Source organism: Nyctereutes procyonoides, unplaced genomic scaffold, assembly GCF_905146905.1.
Source record: "Nyctereutes procyonoides isolate TBG_1078 unplaced genomic scaffold, NYPRO_anot_genome, whole genome shotgun sequence".
Classification (NCBI taxonomy): Eukaryota; Metazoa; Chordata; class Mammalia; order Carnivora; family Canidae; genus Nyctereutes; species Nyctereutes procyonoides.
This window is the reverse complement of record NW_026575001.1, coordinates 157,901-178,772: the sequence shown is the minus strand read 5'-3', so window position 1 is coordinate 178,772 and position 20,872 is coordinate 157,901. Positions and strand designations below refer to the sequence as shown.

Genomic DNA, 20,872 nt, shown 5'->3' with positions numbered 1-20,872 from the left:
CAGGATCACGCCCTGGGCCGAAGGTGGGCGCTAAACCGCTGAGCCACCCAGGGATCTCCAATAAACGTTTCTCTCTTTTTTTTTTTTTTTTACAGTTTTTACAATATTTTGTTTATTGTTGCATGGGCTGCGGCAACACGATCAGGGTCCTGAGGATAAGGGGATGAGGAAAATAAAAGTAAAGAGATGGGAACAGGAGGGACACAGTAGATGATGTCCAAGCAGTGCCAGCTTTATTCAAGGTTTTACAACATTTTATAGCATGAGCAAAACAAAGCCAAGAAGGTGTTTATTTTTATCTTTATTTATTTATTTTTAAATATTTTATTTATTCATAGAGACAGAGAGGGAGGGAGGGAGAGAGAGAGAGAGAGAGAGAGGCAGAGACCCAGGCAGAGGGAGGAGCAGGCTCCATGCAGGGAGCCGGATGTGGGACTTGATCCCGGGTCAACAGGATCATGCCCTGGGCTGAAGGCAGGCGCTAAATCGCTGAGCCACCCAGGGATCCCCTCCATTTCGTCTTTAATATAGCCGTCTTGGTAAGTAGGAAGTGGTATCACCGTGTGGTTTTCAGTTTTATTTCCCTAATGACTAAATGATATTGGACATCTTTTCTTGTGCTTATTTGGCCATTAGCATGGAGGGACCAATAGATATGCAGCATGAGAGCCCCGTGTGTGAATACATCCTCTGCAACACTGGTTCACAATGGCAAAGCCATTTAGACCTCGGTTCCCTGGTACAATGAGTAGGTAATAGTTACTGAATCTGTGTCTGTCCAGGGAATGGGGAGAGAAGAAAACGCTTTGACTTGTGCATCTGAGTGAGGAAATGGCCACCACTCCCTAAAGTGAAGGACAAGAAACACAGGGAGGAATCCGGAGCTGCAGCTGAGATCCAGAGCCCAGGGGTAGGTCAGGTAATTCCACCGGGGGAGGAAGTGGAAGCTCTTTCACCTTCCACTCTACCTGGTGGGAAGGAGTGGCAGGGAATTAACTCCTCCCTGCACCCCCTGGGAGTGGAAGGCAGCTGGGTTTTATGAGATTTCCTGTTGACCTGAAATGCAAAAAGGCAGCTGCCCCACCAGGACAAAGACCCTCAGGGTCTTCATTGTCTTCCTTCCTTCTGCCTTAGAAATTCCCACCACTTCTGCCCCAACAACTGGGAAATGGGTGAGAAAAAGGGTCTGGGAGTCAGAGCCTGAGCCAGGCTGGGAGTAGCAGGACAGCAGGTGATCTTTGAAGGGACAATACAGGTGTGGGCAGGGGTGACTTCAGCTCTCCCTTAAAGTATGTCTGTATTCCTGTATTTGTGAAGATTTAAAAAAAATAATAAGAAAAGGCTGCATTTGTCAATGGAAATAAGAAGAGTTAACAAAAATATCTTCAGTCAACTGTTGAGTAACCAAATAGCTGGTGGTTACCCATAGGCCTAGGGAGCTCCTAAGACAATTGTTGGGTTTTTCTTATTTTAAGATGTTATTTGAGAGAGAGAGAGCACGTGTGCTCAAGGGGGGGGGGGAGCAAAAAAGGAGAGGAGAAGCAGGCTCCCAACTGAGCAGGGAGCCCTAGGGGGTCTTGATCTCAGAACTCTGGCATCAAGACCTGAGCCCAAGGCAGATGCTTAACCCATCGTGCCACGCAGATGCCACTAGACAGTTGTTTTTATTTGCATTTCTCTCTCTCCTTAGATTAGAACTTGCTGGGAGGATACAGGACTAATTAATACCCCTCATCTCGAGTGGCAGCGTCACCTGTTAGGTTCCTTTTCCTCTCATAATCTACACGCGTCTCCATTATGGGAGCATTATTTTGCCAGACCAACATGTTCCTCTTTCAACAGTTAGGAAGAAATCGATAAATATACCGGCCAGGCAGGAGAAACCTGCCAGTCGCTGTGATTCCTTCGGACCCAGGACATCCCTATCCACCTAGGCAGTGTGCAGTAGTTATGCAAGAGCGCCGACTCCCTAGCAGGTCCTCGGCAAAGAGCGGGAGGGAGGCGATGGGGAGGAAGGAGTGCCTGCATTTTTTCGGATCCCAACACTCATCTGGGGAGGAAGCAATAAAAGTTTTGATAACTTCATGCATATGAATGATGCAAACTTGTAACAACGTTTGGAAGTGTATTTGTTTAAACTTCTTTTCCCTCTAAATGGTTTTGGGACCGTTGAACGGTAAATTTTGTTTCAGCACATTCATCATTTTGCCGGCACGGACCCTACAAGAAGGACAAATTGATTTTCCAGAGCAAATGCAAAAAACGGCTTTTGGCTCTTACCTTCCCACGCCCACCTCTCTCCGCCCCTTCCAAGCGCCCGGGAACCTTCCTAAGCCTGCCCCTCCACTCCCTTGGGCGGGGCCAACGCCGAGGAACCCGGATTCTTACCCCTCCCCCCGGACCTTCATCCCCTACCCGCTCCGGGGAGTGGGAGCCGCTGGCGCTGGGGGGGGGGCTGTGGCCTGCCCGAGCGACCAGGGCGCTGCTTTGCGGCAGAGGTGGCCCGGGGCCCAATCAGACCGTGCGACCCCGCGCGAGCGTCCCAACTCCCGGGCTCTGTCCCTCCGGCGCGCGGCCTCTGCCAGGTGGGTCCTTCGGCCTCTGTCCCGCTGCCTTTCCTTTCCCTTCCTCGGCCGCGAGGGGCCCCGGGGCTGGGGGCCGGGCTTGGGCGGCCCTTCCGAGCCCGGGGGCCTTCCCGGTCCCCCAGCGTGCTGGCAGCCTGTGCCCGGCGCGCGACCTCGGCCGGTGCTGGCGGCCGCGGGGACTGGCATTTCGGCGAGGCCGGTCGGGTGTGGGCGCCGGGAACGGACCGCCGCCTAAGTTCTAAGTTGTGCGCCCTGGCGCGGCCGCGGGAGAGCCCGGTAGCAGCTCTCCCGGACGGACGCCCCCCCCCCCGGCCGGCCGAGGGCCCGGGAGCGATTCCCTGTGGCTGCGGGGGGGTCCCCTGGATCCCTTCTCTCTCCCCTGTCCTTCCTCTCCATTTGCGTGGCCGCGGGAGGTTCGGCTTGGTCGGTTTGGATGGAGGGCTCCTCGGAACGTATCTTGAGAGAAGTAACTTCTCGTGTTATACTCTATGTTGGCAAGTCGAACTCTGATTAAAAAAAAAAAAACATAAAAATCGTATTAAGAAACATGCTGCTTCTAGGGAATGAGAGACGAATAGATGTCCTTGTTGGCCGTGTTGGACTCAATCCTCTCTACTCATTTCTGACAAACTTTCCTGAAAATCTTGCGAGAAACCCGGTGCCAGTGACTGGCCTGGGAAACTATTGCGTCCTGTAAGTTGTTTAAATCAGGGAGGGAGACAAACTATAAGAGACTCTTGTTTTTTTTTAAATTTTTTTATTGGAGTTCGATTTGCCAACATATAGTATAGTCATAGGAAACAAACTGAGGGTTGCTGGAGCGAAGGGGGATGGGATAATTGGGTGAGGTAACAAGCACTGGGTATTACGTGGTACTGATGAATCACTGACCTCTACTTTTGAAACTAAAAATATACTGTGTGTTAATTGAATTTAAATTAAAAAAAGTAAATAGTTTAAGTAAAACCATTAGGTTCACATAATAGGTCGCAAGAGAATATGAGGAGATGTCATCCATGATGGGACTTGGTGAGACCAGGGTTAATTTTCACAAGTAGTTTGTGCTCCTCCTGATGTATAACTTAGCAGGGGGGCTAAATTTGAAGAGGTAAAATGACCTAAGTGAAAGAATCTAGTCTCTTTTAATTTAAATTCAATTTCACTGACATAGTGTATTATTAGTTTCAGAGGTGATTTTAGTGATTCTTGAGTTCTATATAACATCCAGTACTCATTCAATCTCATGCCCTCCTAATGCCCATCACCCAGTTACCCTAGATCCCCACTCACCTCCCCTCCAAGCAACCCTTAGTTTACTATAGTTAAGATCCTCTTATGGTTTGTCTCCCTATTTTTGTCTTCTTTTATTTTTCCTTCCCTTCCCCTATGTTTATATGTTTTGTTTCTTAAATTCCACATGAGTGAAATTATATGGTATTTGTCCTCCTCTGATTTATTAAGTGTACCCTCTAGTCCCATCCATGTTGCAGATGGCAAGATTTCATCCCTTTTGATGGCTGAGCAATATTCCATTTTCTTTATTCATCTGTCAAAAGACATCTGAGCTCTTTCCACAGTTTGCCTATTGTGGGCATTGCTGCTATAAACATTAGGGTGAGGGGCCCCTTCGAATCACTATGTTTGTATCCTTTGGGTAAATACCTGGTAGTGCAATTGTTGGGTTGTAGGGTAGCACTATTTTTAACTTCTTGGGGAACCTCCATACTGTTTTCCAGAGTGGCTGCACCAGTTTGCATTCCCACCAACAGTTAAAGAAGGTTCCCCTTTCTCTGCATCCTCTCCAACATATGTTGTTCCCTGTCTTGTTAATTTTAGCCATTCTGACAGATGGGAGGTGGTATCATTGTAGTTTTGTTTTGTATTTTCCTTTTTTATAAAAAAAAATTATTTATTTATTTGACAGAGATCGAGAGAACACAAGCAGGGGGAGCCCCAGGGGGCGAAGCAGGCTCCCCGCTGAGCAGGGAGCCCTGTGCAGCACTCTATCCCAGGACCCTGGGATCATGACTTGAGCCAAAGGCAGATGCTTAATCTGAGCCACCCAGGCACCTGATTTGTAATTTCTGGATGATGAATGATGTTGAACATCTTCTCATGTGTCTGTTAACAATCTGGATGTTTTCTTTGGAAAAATGTCTATTCGTGTTTTCTGCCCATTTCTTAACTAGATTATTTGTTTTGGAGTGTTGCGTTTGATAAGTTCTTTATAGATTTTGGATACTAACCCTTTATCTAATAAGACATTTGTAAATATCTTCTCCCATTCTGTAGTTTGCTTTTTAGTTTTGTTGATTTCTTCACTGAGCGGAAGCTTTTATTTTGGTGAAGTCCCCGTAGTTCATTTTTGCTTTGGTTTCCCTTGCCTTACACTGTTGGTGGGAATGTGAACTGGTGCAGCCACTCTGGAAAACTGTGTGGAGGTTCCTCAAAGAATTAAAAATAGACCTGCCCTACGACCCAGCAATTGCACTGTTAGGGATTTACCCCGAAGATTCAGATGCAATGAAACGCCGGGGCACCTGCACCCCGATGTTTCTAGCAGCCATGTCCACAATAGCCAAACTGTGGAAGGAGCCTCAGTGCCCATCGAAAGATGAATGGATAAAGAAGATGTGGTTTATGTATACAATGGAATATTACTCAGCCATTAGAAACGACAAATACCCACCATTTGCTTCAACGTGGATGGAACTGGAAGGTATTATGCTGAGTGAAGTAAGTCAATCGGAGAAGGACAAACAGTGTATGTTCTCATTCATTTGGGGAATATGAATAATAGTGAAGGGGAATATAAGGGAAGGGAGAAGAAATGTGTGAGAAATATCAGAAAGGGAGACAGAACATAAAGACTTCTAACTCTGGGAAATGAACTAGGGGTGGTGGAAGGGGAGGAGGGCGGGGGGTGGGGGTGAATGGGTGACGGGCACGGAGGGGGACACTTGACGGGATGAGCACTGGGTGTTATTCTGTATGTTGGTAAATTGAACACCAATAAAAATTAATTTATAAAAAAAAAAAAAAAAGAAAATGAGTCTAGTGAGAAGTTGCTGAGGCCAAGGTCAAAGAAGTTTCTGCCTGTGTTCTCTTCCAGGATTTCGATGGATTCCTGTCTCACATTTAGGTCTTTCATCCATTTTGAATTTATTTTTGTGTATGGCATAAGAAATTGGCCCAGTTTCATTCTTCTGAATGTGACTGTCCAATTTTTCCAACACCAGTTGTTGAAGGGATTGTCCTTTTTCCATTGGATAGTCTTTACTGCTTTGTCAGATTAGTTGACCAGAGAGTTGAGGGTCCATTTCTGGATTCTCTATTCTGTTCCATTGATCAATGTGTCTGATTTGGGGCCAGTACCATACTGTCTTGATGATCACAGCTTTGTAATATAGCTTGATGATTTTCTTTCTTAAGATTCCTTTGGCTATTCGGGGTCTTTTGTGGTTCCATATAGATTATAGGATTGTTCCAGCTCTGTGAAAAACATTGATGGTATTTTGATAAGGATTGCATTGAATGTGTAGGTTGCTTTGGGTAGCATAGACATTTTAACAATATTTGTTCTTTGAATCCATGAGCATAGAATATTTTTCCATTTCTCTATGTCTTCTCCGATTTCTTTCATAAGTATGCTATAGTTTTCAGAGTACAGATCTTTAACGTCTTTGGTTAGGTTTATTCCTAGGTATCTTCTGGTTTTTGGTGCAATTGTAAATGGGATAGATTCCTTGATTTCTCTTTCTTCTGCCTCATTGTTAGTGTATAGAAATGCAACTGACTTCCGTGCATTGATTTTTATATCCTGCGACTTGCTGAATTCCTGTATCAGTTCTAGTAATTTTTGAGCGGAATCCAGCCTCTTATATTCCTGTATATTTAAAACTTTTAATAGCTTTCTGTTAGTTCTATGACCTTACTGTATTTCATTCATTAAATGATTCCTACTCTGTAGTATCAGAACTCCCACAAATCCATTCTGTCCATGTTTATTTATGACAGATGTCACACCTTATTCAGACCCTGGTGAAATCTGAAAAACAAAAAGGTTACATAATTATATTTATAGAAATGAACTAAGGACAAAGTTTGCTTTATACACATGTGTTTATGTGTCACATACCTATCCAGATACACGTATCTCATTGGCCATTCATGAACAAAAATAAAGCAGGTGGAAGAGCCATGCTGTTGATTGTGTTTTCTCCAAGGGAGTAGAATTTTGAGGAGGCTCTTTCAGACCATTTTCTAACCATATCTCTATTCTTTTTAAAGACAAAATAGAAATTTAAGTTATGTCTTTTTTTAAGGATTTTATTTATTCATGAGACAGAGAGGCAGGCAGAGACCTAGGCAGAGGGAGAAGCAGGCTCCCTGCAGTGAACCGGATGTGGGACTCGATCCCAGGACCCCGGGATCAACGACTTCAGCCAAAGGCAGATGCTCAACCCCTGAGCCACCCAGGCATCCCTAAGTTATGATTTTTAAACACTATTTTTTGGAAAAGTTGATGATTATCAAACAGCACAGATGTTAGTAATGAATTTTTGACCTAAAATAATAGCTATTTCCACAAATGCATTTAACTAGGCCCCCAAATTTTCAGGGGCTTTCCTCAAGCAATACGATTACTGGTGGTTTACATTTTCATCTTTTTACAGTTTTCTGTGCAATAGGAGGATCTGAAAGAAACAAGCTTCTTAAGCAATTTCAGGTTATCAAAGGTAATGAAGACTAATGGCAATACAGGTTTTTCCTATCAGAAATTAAAGAAATTCCTGTGAAACCTATCTTAAGCTGAAATGGCATAAAGCTAAGAGGGTCCCACACTTTCAAAAGTTTGACAGTTACTGTTAGGCCACATCCCTTTTAAGAACAATAGTAGTACCTGGTTTTGCTAATTGAAGAAAATCCAAGATTTGTTACTTTTGCAAAGAAAGCTGTTACCGTACTGATGTTGGTCTTTCATAAAAGTGAAATGGTGTAACCCAAACTTTTGAGAAGCAGGGGACACCCGGGGGAAAAAAAAAAATACGTATGAAGTGAACCAATTAGATATAGACAGAAAAGTTTAGAAGGAAAGAAAACACATTTATGTTGGATATTTCTGGATGATAGTGTGTGCTTGTGTTTCTTATTACTGATATTGAGGCAAATGTTTGGTCTTATTTCCAAAATTTAACACCTCACATAAGTTCTGCAAAGAAGATTTGATGGCATGAAATAGCAATTGAAATTTAAGAGTTAGGGACTTTCACATAAGGGATGGCACGCATTTTAAGTATTCAAAGAGATTGGCTCCACACTTTGTGTAAAAACATCATCCTGTGAGAAGGCATTTGACTCTCTGCACGTGTAGGACAAATCCTTGCAAGAAAATAACAAGTGATGACTTGAGACCATGTAAGATGAGCCAGATTTGGAGCCCCTGAGTCGCACAATCAGTTAAGCATCCAACCCTTGGTTTCAGCTGAGGTCATGATCTTGTGGTCAGATTGAACCCCATGTTGGGCTCCATGCTCAGTGCAGAGTCTGCTTGAGCTTCTCTTTCCCTCTCCCCCTCCTGCTTGTGTTCTCAAATAAGTCTTTTGAAATTTATTTCAATTACTTTATTTTTAAATATTTATATATTTAAGAGAGAGAGCAAGCAAGTACAAGCCAGGGGGAGCAGCAGAGGGAGAGGGAGAAGTAGGGTCTCCACTGAGCAGGGAGCCCAGTGTAGCAGGCTTGATTCCAGGACCTTGAGATCATGACGTGAGCCAAAGGCAGATGCTTAACCGAGCCACGCAGGCACCCCTAAATAAATCTTTAAAAAAAAAAAAAAGATGAGCCAGATTCAACACAGGGTCAAGAATATAGTTAATACATAAAAAGTTAATACAATAAACTGGTAATACAAGCCCCTCAGAGGGGCAGGTCACGAGTAGAAACTCTTGATGTGTAAGAAATTGTCTAACAGTGCAATTTTTGTTTGGATTTTCCTTGAGTTGGTAAGGAACCTTTTTGTATATTTAGGGTAGTTTTGTGTTTCTCTGTGGACTGTTAATATTTTACTCTGGGTGGTACTGAAATTATTTCTAAAGCTTCCTCTGTTTTAGTAAGCCTACTGTGAGTTGGAAGTATTTTTTCCTATTTATCATTGCTCTTCTGACTTTATGAGTTTTTGTTTTAATACGGTGAATTTTATCTGTTCATATGTATCCTGTTTGATGGGTTTTGAGTGAAAGGTAGAAAGGTTTTTCCTACTGTACAGTTACAACAGAATCAGCCCATGCTTTCTTTTAATAGTTATATGATTCTCTTCATTGCACATTCAATTCTTGGATCCATGTAGAGTTTATCCTGGCTTATTGTGTGTAGAACCAAGAACCTTTTTTTTTTTTTAAAGATTTTGTTTATTTATTCATGACTGACACAGAGAGAAGCAAAGACACATAGGCAGAGGGAGAAGAAGCAGGCTCCATGCAGGGAGCCCGACGTGGGATTCAATCCTGGGACCACGGGATCACACCCTGAACCAAAGGCAGATGCTGAAACGGCTGAGCCTCCCAGGCGTCCCCCAAGAACCTTTTCTAGGTAGGTACTCTTTGGCCCCAAATCTGTCTTTACTTCCACTGATCTAGGAGGCTTTTGTATGCTAAATCCCCTTTTTTCCCAAGGTTTTATTTATTTGAGAGAGAGAGGGCACAAGTGTGGGGGCGGGAGGGGGGTGGTTGGAAAGGGACAAGCAGCAGCCTCCCAGCCTAGTGTGGAGTCCAATGCAGGCTTGATCCTAGGCCCTGAGATCATGACCTTAAGCTGAAGTCAAATGCTTAACTAGCTGAGCCACCCAGGCACCCCCTATGCTAAATTCTTTTATGCCTTTGGGTCTATTCTTTTTTTTTTTTTTAATTGAAGTGTCTTTGACATACAGTATTAAGTTAGTTTCAGGTGGGAATACCTTGGTTGGCTCAGTCAGAAGAGCATGTGACTCTTGATCTTGGAGTTGTGAGTTGAGCCCTACACTGGGTGTAGAAATTACTAAAAATAAATTATCTTTAAAAAAATAGCTTCAGCTGTGTAACATAGTGATTCAATTACATAACATTATGACATGCTCACCACAATAAGTGTAGTTGCCATCTGTACTACAGTATTATTGACTATATACCCTATGCTCTACTTTTCATTCTCATAACTTACTTATTTTATAACTATAAATTTGTACTTGTTAATTCTCTTCACCTATTTTACCCATCACCTCACCCTCCTCCATTCTGGCAGCAATATGTTTGTTATCTGTATTTCTGAGAATATTTCTGTTTTTTGTCTTGTTTGCTTTGTTTTTTTAGATTCCACATGTAAGTGAAATCATGGTATTCATCTTCCTCTGACTTCACTTAGTTAATACTGTCTAAGTCCATTCATGTTGCTGCAAACGGCAAGATTTCATTTTTAATGGCTGAGTAATACTCCATCGTGTACATATGTACCACATTTTTATCCGTTGATCTATCAGTGGCATTTCCATATGGATGCTTCCATATCTTGGATATTGTAGGTAAAGCTGCAGTAAACATAGGGTGCATATGTTTTTTTCTGAATTAGTGTTTTTGTTTTCTTCAGGTACTCAATAGTAGAATTATTGGATTGTATGGTATTTCTACTTACAATTTTTGGAGGTATCTCCTTGTTTTCCATAGTGGCTGCACCAGTTTACATTCCCGTCAGTAGTGCACGAGTTCCCCTTTTTCCACATCCTCACAAACACTTGTTATTTCTTGTCTTTTTGATACTGGCCAGTCCAACTGGTGTGAGGTGATATATCTCACTGTAGTTTTAATTTGCATTTCTCTGATGTTAGGTGATGTCAGTTATCTTTTCATACGTCTGTTGGCCGTCTGTATGTCTTTGGAAAAATAGTTGTTTGGGTCCTCTGGCCATTTTTTAATGGGATTATTTTTTGTTACTGAGTTGTAGGAGTTTTTTTAATATATTTTGAGTATTAACCTGTTATTGAATATATGATTAGCAAATATCTTCTCCCGTTCAGTAGGGTGCTTTCTCATTTTTTTGATGGTCTCCTTTGCTGTGCAAAAGTTTTTTAGTTTGCCATTCTGCCAATTGTTTATTTTTGCTTTTGTTGCCCTTGCCTTGGGATACATATCCAGAAAAATATTGCCTGGGCTGATGACTTAAGAGTTTACTGCCTCTGTGTATGTGTGTTTTAGGAGTTTTGGTTTCAGTTCTTACATTTAGGTCTTTAATCCATTTTGAGTTTATTTTTGTGTATGGTGTAAGAAAGTAGCCCATTTTGGTGTCTATTCTTGGCCTTTTTGTTCTATATATGGTAGAGCTAGTCATCCCACCACATGGCTATTCATTATCAGAACTCTCCTGATATTCCTGCCTGTTTATTTTGTTGTCCCTTATGAATAATGGAAAACAACAGGACCTTCTAAAGCCTTTTGGATTTTTCTTGGGATTAGAATAGATTAATTAACTGATGATGGGGATCCTGGGTGGCGCAGCGGTTTGGCGCCTGCCTTTGGCCCAGGGCGCGATCCTGGAGACCCGGGATCGAATCCCACGTCGGGCTCCCGGTGCATGGAGCCTGCTTCTCCCTCTGCCTGTGTCTCTGCCTCTCTCTCTCTCTCTCTCTCTCTGTGACTATCATAAATAAATAAAAAAGTTAAAAAAAAAATTAAAAAAAAAAATTAACTGATGATGAACATACTTAAGAGGTTGAATCTTTTTATTCAAGAATATAATACATTTTTACTCTTAAGTGTGTTTTTCTGTCTTTCAGGACACTTTAAAGTTTATCTCATGTAAGTTTTTCATATTTTTGTTAGATTATTCCTAGGTATATGATCTTTAATTGTTGGTAATATAAATCTCTTTAGTAATGGAATATTTGTCCATGGAATCAGGCTGAAAAAAAATTGGTAAGGTCCTTGATTGTTAAGAATTTTGTTAACCTCAGTGAAGGTTATAAATATTTTCCATATTTGTTCTTACCATCTCTAGGAAAGGTGAAAAAAATTTAAAGCATAGCTTCTGAGTTTTGGTTTTTCCAGCACTGGGGGGGGGTAAAAGTTGTGTGAAAAGTTACAAATCAATTCTCTGAAATATTTTGTTTTCTCTCTTAAGTGTAGTGTTGCAAACAGAATTCAAATGTTACTGCTTTTTTTAGTATCTCATTGGAAGGTGCTAAAACCTTTGGATTTCTCCTTTAACACATTTGCTGAAAATCCAAAGATTTTGGAAGTTAATGTTATGTGGGGAAGATGCTGACTGAGACCTTATTTGCTGAGCACAGGCCAAGACCCAAACAAACAGTCTCATGTGGTCTCTACCCCAGTACTGTGAGCATGGTGATCTCAGTGTACCCTTTTGACAAGGGTTCATGCTGACTTGAAGATAGAGTGAACCTCTTACTTGAGGTCTCAAGTATATTTCCAAACAAGAGGATCTTGGTAATCTTACTGGAAGCCAAGGAGCACAGCCTGGCTAGACCATTGCAGATAAGAAGCATGGGCAACAGACATTAATCCAGTGATTCCAGAAGATGATATAGCTCTCAATTGATTAATTTGAAAAGGGTATTGACACCCTAGTGTACCTAACAAGATAGGCTAAGTTTAGAGTACTGTGGAGCCTATAAATCAGGTTTTTAAAAAGAATTTATTTATTTGTTTGTTTGTTTATAATAAGAGAATGAGAGAGAGAGAGAGAATGAGCAGGGGAAGGGGCAGAGGGAGAGAGAGAAGCAGACTCCCCACTGAACAGCCCAGATGCAGGGCTCCATCCCAGATCATGACCTGAGCCAAAGGCAGGTGCTTAACCCACTGAACCACCCAGGTACCCCCATAAACCAGAATTTAAGAGGATCAGAATAAAACAGTTCTAAATATTGCATTGCTTTTCTTTTCAAGGCCTAGTTAAATATGGCATACAGTGGTTCCCTTCAAACATAGGGAATACACAATGCTTAGTCATGTTCTTTAGGATCTTCCATTGTTCCTATTTGTGCTTTGAATGTACGTAGGCCCTTATTTGCTGATGAGAGCCAAAGTAAAATATCTGAAAATTGGAGAATCTAGTTCAAAGCATGGCATGAAAGGGGGCTTTCCAAAACTGGTTGATGCCCAAGCGTCCATGAAGCCTTAGACTCCATATCAGTGTAAACCTACTTTAGTCAAGGAGATAGAAGGAAACACATGGAGTGGAGGCAGGTATTTGCATATTCATCAGGATATACCTCTTACCTTTTATATTTTTTTTAAATTTTTTTTAATTTTTATTTATTTATGATAGTCACACACACACAGAGAGAGAGAGAGAGAGAGAGAGAGAGAGAGGCAGAGACACAGGCAGAGGGAGAAGCAGGCTCCATGCACCGGGAGCCCGACGTGGGATTCGATCCCGGGTCTCCAGGATCGTGCCCTGGGCCAAAGGCAGGCGCTAAACCGCTGCGCCACCCAGGGATCCCTCTTACCTTTTATATTGACCTCAGTGAAGACGACTAGTCAGTTCTGTTGGAATTGGAACATCTAATACTGGGCAGGATGCATTTTAGGTACTCCTCTTGGAAAACCATTTGGCAACATTGATCAAAAAATGAAAGTATATGAGAATTTTGGTTCATTCTGTTGCTTCTCTGAAAATAGGGGAGAATTACATTCACATATAAATGAGCAGAGGAGTGCATCCAAGAGAGTGTCTTTCACCCAGGATTTGTAGAATTGAGAAGTAGAAAGGGACCAAAAGGACCCTCTGGAGGTAGAGTGGGATGTCCTGTTATTCAGCCATGAGAGGGAATATACACTGCCTACCATAAAAAGAATGAGAATGTGGTCCTTGTGGACCTGAACACTTGGGAGAAGTGTGTTCTCTCTTGAGGGGAGAAAAGCAGAAAGGTTCCTGCAGGGTCAAAGTTTGGTGAGTCTCCTTTAATATAAAACCAGAACAAAATACCTGGGTGGAGACGGGTAAACCTCTATGTCAGTGCACGTGTAGATTGACATAAAAATAGACATCTTACCTTCCACCTAAACCGTTGTTTGCTATCCTGCATGGACAGTGTTTTGAGGATGAAAAGGATAACCTAAGATTGTGACTTGCCTTTCTTTGGGGGTCTATGGCATGCAGTAGAGGCTCTTTAAAATTTTGCTTGATTTTCTCAATTGATTTAAAAGATTTCTAACAGCCTTCAGTCGCATCAGGCCTCTGGAGCAATACATTAATTTGTAGACCAAGAGAACCCCCCCCCCCAAAAAAAAAGGAAACATGATTTGGCTGGATATACCCTAGCCAAAATGAATATAGGCCAGATACAAGGACAGGTGTCTTTAGAATACCACATAGCTCTTGGGTTGAGAGACACCGCCCTCCACCCATATCCTCCACAGATCAAGCATGTCTCTCTAAGATAGGAACAAGGCACATACTGCTGGGAACACAGCAATTCATTTTAGACTTCAGCTGTTGTGATAGTCTGCTTCCAGAAGAACCTCTGGGGTAGCTCATGCTCTTTGCCTAGCTTTTACGAGCAGGTTTCCATGTTCAACTCTTCCCTCCACACACGCTCCTTGATTTCACCCCTCCTGGAAGAGTGTGGAAACCCACTCCCTGCCCCTTCATTTTATACTTCTGGCCTTATATAAGCATAGCCTATTGGTGTTGAACAATCTTTTGCTTAGTTCCCAGTGCCGGGTTCTGACTGACATGGTTTGACTGGTTCCTAGACCAGGATGGTCTCAGTGCACCCCTCTGGCCATGTATAGAACATGGACCCTTACAAGAAATCCCAGGAGAGTCCCCAAACAAGAGGACTCAGGTCATATGCCCATACACTGAAAGGGAGGTTGAGGAATAGGTTGCATTTGAGCTGTGACGTTTTCAACAAGTAGTGCAGAAAACAGACCTGGATCCCTTCATTCTGGAGGACGATGTTCCTTTCAGTATACTGATCCTGTTCTGTTCTATCCCATACCTACAACCTTTCTCATATGGGACAAGGAGGGCTTTCTGGGATACTTTGGGGCCTAAGACCCAGATTCTCTTTGTAGAGGGAGCCAAAGTAATCAAAACACAGCTCTAACTCAAACCTGCAGTGTACCTGCCTTACTCTTCCTTGTCTGGGTCTAGTACCAAATAATCAGGAAATTTTCCATCCTGTCTGCAAGATGCTACCCCATTGAGGGATGGCAGTTGACCCTGGAGCTTCTGGTCCTGGGTTCCCCAGGGCCCTGAAACCCTAGGGGCCTCACTGGCTGAGCTTGTTATTGCACCAAGGGCAAGGATCCACAGGCCAGATTCCCTGGAATTGAACTTCAGCTCTTTGTTTTTTAACAAGGCAGCAGCCAAGGCCACGCCCCCACTGCCTGGGGAGGCCTGCATCCCCTACTTGATGGCTGAGTCTGTCTCTATCCACCCTGTGTTAATTCTCACTGATCCTGGGTGTGTTTTGGGTCTGGCCCAGAGAATCTTGTGGGTGCCCCACTCCCACCCTTCATCCCCTCACAAACCTTCCTCAGAAGACCCGAAGGTGCTGCAGGCTTTGCTTTAAAAAGTATCTGCTTGATGGAACTGTTGCTCCAGAAATGCCATCCCTGCTTGTTTGTGAGGTTTCTGCCTCTGCCCTTTGAGGATCAAAAAAGGTGCCTGAGGACACTGAAGCCCCCAAATGGGGTTGACTGTCCTGTGGTGTTGTGGGAAGTGGTATCTCATATATTTGGACTTCTTGATGGCAATGAGAATATACCTATAGTAACATCTGAAATAATACATACATCTGTGGATTCATCCCACATCTCTCTTAAGAGTTTTAAATGTGGATATCCTGGCAACTGGGACCCTCTTTTCTTGGCACACTTTTGTATGGATACCCATATGGTTCTAGGGCAGAATCCTTGCTTTCTGAGGACATTGATTCCATAACAATAGCTGACACCAGGACCTGGATTTCATGTCTTCTCCTTGAGTTATTGGCTCCTTTTTGCATTTACCCAGCTACTTCATCTAGCTTAAGGGCTCAAGAGTAGGCCATTGTGGAGGAAGTGACAGGGGCTCTGTTATGTAAGAAGACAGGGAGGTAGATTGCCCATGCTCACCTCCGGGAGCCTCAGTCACTCTACCACAGAGTGCCCCAGGTGAGTTGTGGGGATTGGGGGTAAGAGTGGTGGAGTCCGTAGGACAGATGGAGAGCCCAGTGGCTTCATCCACACAGTCAGATGACCTGAGTGAGGACCATTGTTCAGCAGCCCCTCCTGGGAAGTTGTCTTTGAGAGTGTCTTTATAGTCTGTCCTTAAAAGACCCACTCAATCATTCAGCATTCACTTTTTCATTAATAATAGACACACAGATATGTTTATGTGTCACATATGTGTGTATATATATATATATATATATATATATATATATAAATTTCCCCTCTTTTTTCCCCCCCATAACTGCTTTGGAGATGCCACATTGGATAGAAATTTTGCCCAATCAGAGAAAAACCTTAGCATTGCATGGTGACGGCTCCCAAGGGGTGTCTCTGCCTTTGAACTCCCTACCTGCGGTGGCAACCACATGAAATTTTTCCTCATGTATGCTGCAGGGATTGCATGCAAATGAAAACTAACAGACACAGAGGGCATGCTACATTCCGTTCTCTGACCCCACACATCCTGCATAATACTCCATACACTCTTTCACATTTGGCTACTCCCAGCATATATAAGTATCCTGGTTTTGGCACATCTGTGCAGAGTAAATGTCCTGACCTGCTTGATCCTCTCCATTTCTTTTCTCATAGCTACCCAGTGTAGGGTACCTTCATCTCTGCCAAGGGGCTTAGAACATAGGTCATTTTACTTGTCCCTTCTCTTCAGACAGTGGGTTTCTCTTTTCTTCCTCTCTACTTCCGTCTTCAACCAGCATACTGAGTCATGGTTACTGAAATATGGGTGCGTGTGACCAGGATACATACTTTTGTGTCAGTGTCTATGCAGAAGAAAGAGGCTGGTAAATCATAACTTGCCACATCTTTAAAAGAAAATGTCAAAAAAAAAAAAAGAAAAAGAAAATGTCCACATCCCAGGAAAGTAAATGTGGTGAATATCTCAGTGCAGCCAGAGAGGAGATACCTGGTACCTCCTTGAGTCAGATGAGCTGCTTCTTAGTAGAGGGTCTGTCGCTCAATTCCAGAGAAGGTTGCAGGCCTGACAAGATACCTATTGATATCCTTCCATGGTCATTCAGGGCCAGAACTGAGGGGGAAAGCTATGAGTATAAATGCCAAGGTGATGGCTGTTGGCTCAGAAAAAGAGATCATGGGAGATATCTTCAGGTTTCACCTGGTACATTCTACATGAGCTGCTTTCTGAAACCCCTGAATGAAAATCCTTGGAATTTTTGAAGGATGAGTGAAGTTGATGTGCACATCATGCTGTATTCAGAAGTTTTGGTTGACCCCAGAGGTGTTAGGAATACTGACCTGAACTAGGGGTGGTGGAAGGGGAGGAGGGCGGGGGTGGGGGTGAATGGGTGACGGGCACTGAGTGGGGCACTTGATGGGATGAGCACTGGGTGTTATTTTGTATGTTGGTTCATTGAACACCAATAAAAAAATAAATTTGTTAAAAAAAATAAACTAAAAAAAAAAAAAAAGGAATACTGACCTGAAACACTCAAGGTGGCCTAAGTGGGATGCATACAAAACCCTCTTATGCAGCACTATGATGGTCCCAAACCAAGCTCTCTCTCTCTCACTGCAGGGGAGACAGAATGAAGGAAAGAAAGATAGTGAAAATGAAGAGGCAGTGCTGATGTTCTAGGGGTGAGTGAGTGCTCTTTATTTTCTTCTTTTTCCCTTAACAAGAGAGTTTATTTTACTGTGAGGAAGAACACAGAGCTGTCGGTATTGTTTCAGCACAAGTGTTCCAAGAAGGAAGAGAATCCCTAGGCAGATTCCTAACATCCAGGGACTCTTGTGTACTGTACCAGGAATTTCACCTGTGGTAGAAAAGGCTCTCAAAGCAGTTCATGATTGTGGAAACAGGAAAAAAAGGAGATGCTTGCATGCGAATCTACAGACAATCAAAGATTAACGTAGGGCAATGGATGAGGTGGATTGCCATCTCACAAGCAGCATACGGAGGGATCCATGCTAAAATATACGTGCCACCATTTGACTCTGAATCTAGAGAAATACCTGGGACACAGACACATAAACTTTGAAACCTTCCATCCGCTAGTGACATTATGCGCAACTTATGATTGACAAATAAACACAGCCCATGGATTTGCAGAAAACGATCTCTTTTCCACAAGTCACCATGTAAACCACCTGGTCAAAGGCACCTGAATTAGGGAGCCCTAGTGGAATGTGCCTGAAAGGTAAATTATCAGCTTGGGGTAACTGTGGCTCAAAGCTCAAGATCACACCAGTATATCTCCTGATGTGTCCTATAACCATCAGTCAGTATTAACCAAAACAGAGCAGGTTAATAAGCTTCCATGTTATTCCACAACATACATACACTCCGAATGCGAAGTAGGCTCACAGTTACAAGAGGAAGGAGGAACAGCTCAACTTGCTAATAGTAGACAAGTGTACCCTAAAGCGAAAGCAGCCAGACTCGGGAGCCGCCATGTTGGAGCCGCCATGTTGGAGACGCCGGGTGGGCCAGCGCATTGGCCTTTTTCTTCGGCAAAGGGCGGAGGAGAGGCCCTGGGGGAAGGGCGGTTGGCATTTGCTGGTGCAACCACTGCCATCAAGACGGAATGCGTTGGCGATCCCCTGAGCCGCCGCCCGGTGGCTTCCGGGGGGACGACTGGGGCCCTGGGTGAAGTCAGAAGGGGCCGGTTGGGCGATCGCCAGGCGCCTGGCCCTTTTGCAGGCGCTCCACGCTGGTCCGTTGACGACCAGCTCTGGAGCGAGCGTTGGCATTGGGACGCCAGAGGCAGGAGTCAGGCAGCCGTTCCTTGACTGTCGTTGCCCTGAGGGCTGTGGTGGGACGTTGGAGAAGGTGGCCCAGAAAGGGAAACGGGCGAGCTCAGAGGCCTGGCCGGCCCGGGACGGGACGTGGCGGGGGTGGCGGTGGTGGTGGTGGTGGTGGCGTTGGTGGCGGGAGCCGGCGGGAGCGGGTCGGGAGCGGCGGCAGCTTGGCTGGACTTGGCTGAGGGAAATGGGGGCACTGGGACCAGGCCTCCGCCAGAGAAGGGAAAGCCGCGGGGACGTGGCAGTGCCGCTTCCGGTACCCGTGTCAGGCAACAGGCCTCTTGGTGGGCCCAGGCCGGGTTTTGGGCGGGGGGGCGCGGGGCAGGCGGCGGCGGCGAGGGTGGCGGCTGAGGAGGAGGAGGAGGAGGAGGAGGGGAGGAGGAGGAGAGGAGGAGGTAGGAGGAGGAGGGAGGAGGCCGCCGCTGGTGCTGCTGCTGCTCCGGCTCCCATCGGGGCCCGTCCGTCCCGGACTCTCTGCTCCTCCTGGGGAGCTCCGCCACCACCTCCTCCCCCGCCCCTACCCCTCCGCCGCCGCCTCCCAAGACCGCGCCTCAGGCTCAAGGCCCCCCCCCCCCCCCTTGACACGGGTGGCCCGGCTCCACACCCGTTCCCCTTCCGGGTTCCGGACACGGGGACATCAGGGTCCCCGCCTCCGTCCGCACCAGCAGTGGCGGCAGTCCTCCAGGTTCCCGTGCGCGTCCTGGCGGGGCTGCAGGGGGCACGCGGCCACAGGCCCGGCACCCCCCTGGCCGGCCCGGGGTCTGAGTCACCCCGCGCCAGGTTTTCCGCGCCAGACGTGGCTTGGGGCTTCCCGGGCCCGACCGGCCAATGGCCCCCAGGCCCCCGGACTGGACTCCCTCCACGTCACTCCCGGGGCCCCTCCAACGCGGGACAGAGGAGCACGGCGCCGGGCTCCCGGATCCCCTCGAGAAGTTTCCGCTTGATGGCAGTATTGCACCGCGAATGCCAGCCGGCCCTTCCCCCAGGGCCTCTCCCTCCGCCCTTGCCAGAAGAAAAAAAGGCCACGCCAGAGAATCGGCAGCCAAGCCAGTGTCCGCTGTCCCTCGCCCCAACATGGCGGCGCTCGGTTGTCAAGGGCCGGGCCCCTCGGGGTGAGGGTGGAGGGGTGGCGGTGGGCGGGTGGCGGGTTCGGCGCGGGGCCAACGGGCCCGCGGGCGAGCAAGCAAGCACCACCGCTTCTGAGGCTCCCGGGATCGGAGCCCCGTCCCTGGGCTGGGGGGCCCAGCTCCGTTTGCCCCGTGGGCCAGTCATAGTCAGGCACGCATCTGCCAGTCCAGTGCCCCGAAGGAGGCTCCCGCTCTGGCTCTGGATCACGCGGACCGACCCTCCGTGGAGGCCCCGGCTGTCCCGGTGGCCCACACACGGGTTGGAAGAAGGTCCGGGATGGGTCGTGCCTTCCCGTCCACACGCGTCCACGAGCAGCCCCCGAGCGTACGCGGGTGACTCCCCGCGCCGCCGCCGCGTGCCAAAGGCAGCGTGAGCGTGTTGCCCTTCCCCTCACACACGTCAGCTTCCCGGAAGGCCCCTTAGTTTGTGTGGGGACGGGGGTGGCACGAGGGGGCTGTGCACGCTGTCCCCTTCCTTGGTCAAACCTGGCCCCGGGGCACCGATGGAGGCGGGCTGCATCTCCTGTACCCGGTCTCCCTCCGATTCCCCCCCCCCCCCCACGCCTGAGATCCAGCGGTGTCTCCAGGCGCCCTTTGGGTCCCGGCGCCCTCAGCGGCACCCGCGGAGTCTCGGGCACCTGCCCAGGGGCGATGGAACCGGGTCTCCCTGGCCCGAGACCGAGACCGAGGAGCAGGGAGGACTTCGCTGGCCTAGTCTTGCTTGTGCAAGGGTGGTGGCAAGGTGGGCGGCGTTGCGCTGACTCTGCGGGATGAGAGGTCCTGCAGGGACCGAGCGGTCCCCGGGCAGGGTACCCCCGCAGCCTCTGTCACCGGTCCCGCCCTGGGGTGCCGTGGGGCCCGTGCCCGGACTCTGATTGGCGAGCCGGGCGCGAAGCCCAGCCCGGCACCACCGAGCTAGGGGACGCCCGCGTGACCCTCCCTTGGCGCGGCCCCGTGCCCCGCCATCGACCGTCGGGGCGGTCGACTGTGTTGGGAGCCGGACCCTTCCTTGCCAGGGCGGCGCGCGCCCCTTCGGGGTCCTCGGTGGAGGACCGCCTGCTTGTGGAGGGTGTTCGGACCTGGGCTTCGTGGTCAGAAGGGAAGCCCCAGGGAGGCCGGTAGGCCTCGGGGAAACGGACACTCGGTGGGGGGGTGGGGGGGGTGGCTTGGA

At 46.6% G+C, this 20,872-nt stretch overlaps 1 long non-coding RNA gene across 1 annotated transcript; it reads left to right on the top strand.

Annotated features, from left to right (window-relative positions):
* Positions 1-2,374: 2,374 nt before the first annotated feature.
* Positions 2,375-17,362, top strand: LOC129514373 (uncharacterized). Its single transcript, XR_008665439.1, has 3 exons — positions 2,375-2,585; positions 9,019-9,176; positions 17,349-17,362. It is a non-coding gene; the product is annotated as an uncharacterized LOC129514373 (long non-coding RNA).
* The last annotated feature ends 3,510 nt before the right edge of the window (positions 17,363-20,872 follow it).